The following is a 6,133-nucleotide window of genomic DNA, read 5'->3' on the forward strand; positions in this document are numbered from 1 at the left end:
CCCAGCTGGGGGTCCCAGAGTCCCCGGGAAGCAGAGCCCCTGAGCCCTGCCCTGCGTGGGCAGGCGGGAGCCCTACCGCGAAGGTTTGGTGTGGAAAGCTGGGAGTCCCTTCGGTCCCGGCCATCTGGTCGCACCTTTCCCCTTTGCCATCTGGTCACACCCAATGCTTTCCAATGAGGCAACCAGATGGCCGAACTTCCCTGGAAGTCCCGATGAGGTGCTATTTACCTTCCCAATCCCAGCGAGGGCTCCAGGAGGTCGGGCGCATCCGCGCCCCGAGTCCCCTCCGTCACTCTGTGCGTGCGGGTTCCAAGAGAGAGGGTAGCCTTCCTCCGGATTACTAGGGGCAGGGTATGCCCGGACACTCCTCCCGGGCTGGCGGTTCTCTGCCAGGGACCAGATGGGCTATGCCTGGGCAACACCTTCCTAGGCATCCGGGGCTCCCTCCTCCAGGGCCAACGTCATGCCGAGTGCCCAGGACGGGCTCCACCTGTCCCGGGTGGGGCTCCCTCGGGCGTCCGGGGCTCCCTCCTCCAGGGCCATCGGCATGGCCAAGTGCCCGGGACGGGCTCCATGGGATGCGGGCAGTCGTTCCCAGGGCGTCCTGGACTCCCTCCTACAGGGCCAACGGCATGGCCGAGTGCCCCAGAAGGGCTCCACGGGTCCCGGGCAGTCCTCCCGCGGGCGTCCGGGGCTCCCTCCTCCAGGGCCAGCGGCATGGCCAAGTGCCCGGGACGTGCTCCATGGGATGCGGGCAGTCGTTCCCAGGGCGTCCGGTGCTCCCTCCTCCAGGGCCAACGGCATGGCCGAGTGCCTAGGACGGGTTCCATGGGTCCCGGGCAGTCCTACCACGGGCGTCTGGGGCTCCGTCCTCCAGGGCCAACGCATTCCCGAGTGCCCGGGTCAGGCTCCATGGGTCCCGGGCAGTCGTTCCCCGGGCATCCGGGGCTCCCACCTCCAGGGCCAACGGCATGGCCGAGAGCACGGGACGGGCTCCATGGGTCCCGGACAGTCCTCCCCCGGGCGTCCGGTGCTCTCTCCTCCAGGCCAACGGCGTGGCCGAGTGCCCGGGATGGGCTCAATGTGTCCCAGGCAGTCCTCCCCTGGGCATCCGGGCCCGAGATCTCTGGTGGTTCTCCCTGTGCCTGAGGCCCAGCCGGGGTCCCAGAGTCCCCGGGATGCAGAGCCCCTGAGCCCTGCCCTACGTGGGCATGGGGGAGCCCTACCACGAAGGCTCAGTGTGGGAAGCTGGGAGTCCCTTCGGTCCCGGCCATCTGGTCATACCTTTCCCCTTTGCCATCTGGTCGCACCCAATGCTTCCCAATGAGGCAACCAGATGACCAAACTTCATTGGAAGTCCCGATGAGGTGCTATTTATCTTCCCAATCCCAGCGAAGGCACCAGGAGGTCGAGTGCATCCGCGCCATGAGTCCCCTCCGTCACTCGGTGCGTGCGGGTTCCAAGAGAGAGGGGTAGCCTTCCTCCGGACTACTAGGGGCAGGGTATGCCCGGACACTCCTCCCGGGCTGGCGGTTCTCTGCCAGGGACCAGATGGGCTATGCCTGAGCAACACCTTCCTAGGCATCCGGGGCTCCCTCCTCCAGGGCCAATGTCATGGCCGAGTGCCCAGGACGGGCTCCATGTGTCCCGGGTGGGGCTCCCTCCTCCAGGACCAATGGCATGGCCGAATGCCTAGGACGGGCTCCATGGGTCCCGGGCAGTCCTCTCCCGGGTGTCTGGGGTTCCCTCCTCCAGGGCCAATGGCCTAGAATGGGCTCCATGGGTTCCGGGCAGTCCTACCACGGGTGTCCTGGACTCCCTCCTCCAGGGCCAACGGCATGGCCGAGTGCCCCAGAAGGGCTCCATGGGTCCCGGGCAGTCCTCCCACGGGCGTCAGGGGCTCCCTCCTCCAGGGCCAGCGGCATGGCCGGGTGCCCGGGACGGGCTCCATGGTATGCGGGCAGTCGTTCCCTGGGTGTCTGGGGCTCCCTCCTACAGGGCCAACGGCATGGCTGAGAGCCCGGGACAGGCTCCATGGGTCCTGGGCAGTCCTCACCCGGGCATCCTCGGATCCCTCCTCCAGGAGGAGGGAGCCCCTGACGCCCTCCTCCAGGGCCAATGGCATGGCCGAGTGCCCGGGACGGGCTCCACGGGTCCCGGGCAATCCTCCCCTCGGCATCCGGGGCTCCTTCCTCCAGGGAAAACGGCATTGCGAGAGCACGGGACGGGCTCCATGGGTCCCGGGCAGTCCTCCCCCGGGCGTCTGGTGCTCCCTCCTCCAGGCCAACGGCGTGGCCGAGTGCCCGGGATGGGCTCCATGTGTCCGGGCAGTCCTCCCCTGGGCATCCGGGCCCGAGATCTCTGGTGGTTCTCCCTGTGCCTGAGGCCCAGCCGGGGTCCCAGAGTCTTCGGGATGCAGAGCCCCTGAGCCCTGCCCTACGTTGGCAGGGGGGGCCCTACCGTGAAAGCTCAACGTGGGAAGCTGGGAATCCCTTCGGTCCCGGCCATCTGGTCATACCTTTCTCCTTTGCCATCTGGTCGCACCCAATGCTTTCCACAGTGCTTAATTTGTAAAATATGAAGTGCAGGTGCTCAAATGTTTGTCGGAGGCCACACCTACTTTTTACAGCTCCACCCACTTACTCTATTAGCTCCACCCACATCCTCAACTAGGCCCTGCTAAAAGTCAGATGTAATACCCGATCTGAATTTCAGCAAGGGAGCCATCCTCATAGTAAGGTTTTGATAGGAGGTTCTGTGATAATTTTTAAAAAGGTTAAATCAAAAGAGCATTTAAAGCACAATTTTGGAATAAATTATCTAAAATCACTAATGCATTGAAAAGGGACAATTTCAGTGCTCTATGTGCCCAAAGGGCATTACTGGGGGTATGCCATTTTTAACAGAGTCTATGAGTTCAAAGAAACAACTTTAACATAGCGTAAGTGACAAAATAAACCATAATGTTCTGAAAACACTCTAAACAGATCAACTTAATAAAATCATGCAATACACTCGAATGAGTCAGTCACTGTCGCTTCCATTGGCCGAAGGGGTATTGTTGGGTTAATAAATAGTAGAGTATTCTGTTAAAGAGACTACTTTTAGAGAAACAATACCAAAAGATGATTATCATTTGGGGTAAGGAACCAGTGGCTTCACTTGTTGTGACTTTTTGTCCTCTTGTTGAAAATTGTTTTTATAAATCATTTTGTTACAATCCTACTTCAAATGGTGCTCTTATCACTCAGCAGTCTAAACTTTACTCTCTTTAGGCAGTACCACTATAGACTCCTGTGCAACTGTTATGGCAGTTAATAACTCTCATAAATGAGGTCTTCCATTTATAAAAACTGTTTCTAGGTGTTTGACATAACACAATAGCTTAGAATAAGGTTTCGTTGCAATCGTGTTATATCAAATTTTGACAAGACCTCATTTAACCTGGCTGGTGCCAATATTCCCACGTCTATAAACACTAGTAATGACCCGCCAAACCAGCAACAATTAGATGATATGGCCGGGTTACTCAGGTTTGACCTTCTACATTGACTCTCTAAATAGCGCTGCCATTACCCTGGGCATGTGTGAAACACAAAGGCCTTCTAGAGGCAGAACATGGATGTACTCCCAGTCTCCCACATATAAAAGCTTTATAGCTCGTGGTAGAAACAAGAGGCGGGCAGGCTATTCCCTCTGATTTACTTCTGCAACGTCCGCACCATTAAGATATATTCAAAATTCATGACAGTCTGCCTACAGACAAAATGGCGCCATAACGATGCATCAATGTTATTAAATTATCAAGGCTTGAAAAATATTCTAACCACCGTCGACTCATGTCACAACCATGCCACCCCTCCCACCCCCCGAAAAAAACTAAGTGAATCCCAGGCCTGAACCTTCACCAATGAAATAGAAGACAAGTCAGTCTTGAGGGGTACACCAAGGTTGAGGGTTTGCGGCTTTAAACTGTGTGTAAAGCCATGCAAAATGCAGGGAGCTTGGATCCATAGGCATCAGGAGCAAAACCCCAACCTTGGAAGTGTTCAACCATAGGCTCCTGTAATCTTCCAGACATGTATGTGCAGAAGCCAGTCCATAACCATGTAACAGCCTCTGGGTGTTTAAGGTGAAGCGAAGTGTTTGCAGCATATATCGGGACAAACAAATATTACAACTCCATGGTCACCAGGGCTACTCAGGGGTCAAAGACAGTTGGGGATTAACCACATTACCGAGTGACACCGCACAAAGACTTCTAGGAACCCGGTTCCTGCTTATCCGCCCTTTCGTCATTTGAAAAGGGCTGCTAATGTGTTAAGTGATTTTCATTCAATATCTCTCGTAAATAATCAGCCACTATTTTATCTAAGCAAATCAAAAAAAATGTGGGGTTGTATTTCTTCTATATGACAGTTCAACGCAGAAACAGAACACCCTACATAAACACAACACAGTTCAGATACGCAGTGTTGCCAGCTGCTAAAGCACTCATAACATTCACAGCATAAAAACACACCCCATAAACATTCAAGCAATAGATACATCACATTCATACAACAGCAGACATATAATTTTGCCGTCCACACTATTCCTAACATGAGTAACTGCAAACTATCTCTAGGAAACAAAAAACACACACAGCCATCATCTACCTGTTTACTACTCCAGCCACTTTGAGACAGTACACATATATTAAGCCATTAACGATAACACTGACACACACAGCAGCAGCACTGACAACTAAGAGGACGTCTGCATCATAAAAACAAAACGCACACTTTTAATAACTAGAACCTGCTGAGCTGATACCCAGTTGGTTGATAGCGCTGCCTCTGTGCTTTGACACTTTCATCCCTGTGTTTACTTAGCACTTTTGAGGTATTTGACGCACTTTACACATAACTTTACCTAACTTAACATAAAATAGCATAACATAGCATAACATAATCACACTTGTGCACTAGAAGCCAGACATTGATCAAAAACCAGTAGCATCTCCTATAGACAAATTGGCGCCATAAAGATGCATCGTTATTAACCTATCAAGGCTTGAAAAATATCCTAACGACCGTTGACTCACGCCACAACCATGCCCCCCCCGCTTCCGCCTCCCCCAAAAAAGCAGCGCTGCTTTGGCATGGGCCACCGCCACCCACTCATGACATATTATTGCCAATTTTGACATCATGGCATGGCGGCTACGCTATGGCGCCCTTAACTAACTTCTTCAGTAGTACTACACTGCAGCTCTGCTATGCTTGCTTTACTTCGGTTCTGGTTCGTCTGTGCCGTGGTGAGCCCATTGGGCGGCCGGGACGCACACTGACTGCACTCACACAGTCACCCTGCCTTGCTTAGGTTATTAACGATTACTGAATAGGCCTGGCCTGCCAGCCTGCCTGCCTGCCGTACCTGATGCTGTTGCCCGTACCGGTGCAGCGATACTGCTGCCAGTCCTCACTCACGTAGTAATCGGGCAGTCGGGTGAGGTCGCGCTGTCTGGCCTTAACGGCCGTTGGGGTCTCGGTGGTGGGGTGCGACTGTCCGGGTATGCTGGGTGGGGCGTGGCCACGTGGCAAAGGGCGCAATCTGTAAAAATCTGCGCAAGCTTCCTACTGCGCACAGCCCCAACTCCTGCAGGTCAGAAATCAAGCCCAAAATCAGTTTCCCGCCTGTAACACTGTGGTTGAACTGACTGGGGCCACGCCATGATTGAAAGTGTTATTTGCCATTCTCTTCTTCGCTTAGTCAGGGCAGGCCAGGCAGCTCGCTCATCACAGCTTCAAACTGGGAGCGGGACTGAATCTCTTGGGACTCGGGAGGTGCAGACAGTACGGCGGAGTGCCGATGAGACTTGAGAGATTGAAATACACAACACTCTGTGCCAGGCCAAAAATAAAAATAAATAAAATAAAAGTTAATGACGTGCGGGCAGCTGCAGCAATGCATGTAGACCCGGCCCTGATTATTAAGTGCCGGTGCTAAGCACCGGCAAGCACCGGCACAAATTAAGCACTGGCTTTCCAATGAGGCAACCTGATGGCCGAACTTCCCTGGAAGTCCCGATGCGGTGCTATTTACCTTCCCAATCCCAGCGAGGGCTCCAGGAGGTCGGGCGCATCTGCGC

The sequence above is a fragment of the Lissotriton helveticus genome, chromosome 6, assembly GCF_964261635.1.
Source record: "Lissotriton helveticus chromosome 6, aLisHel1.1, whole genome shotgun sequence".
Classification (NCBI taxonomy): domain Eukaryota; kingdom Metazoa; phylum Chordata; class Amphibia; order Caudata; family Salamandridae; genus Lissotriton; species Lissotriton helveticus.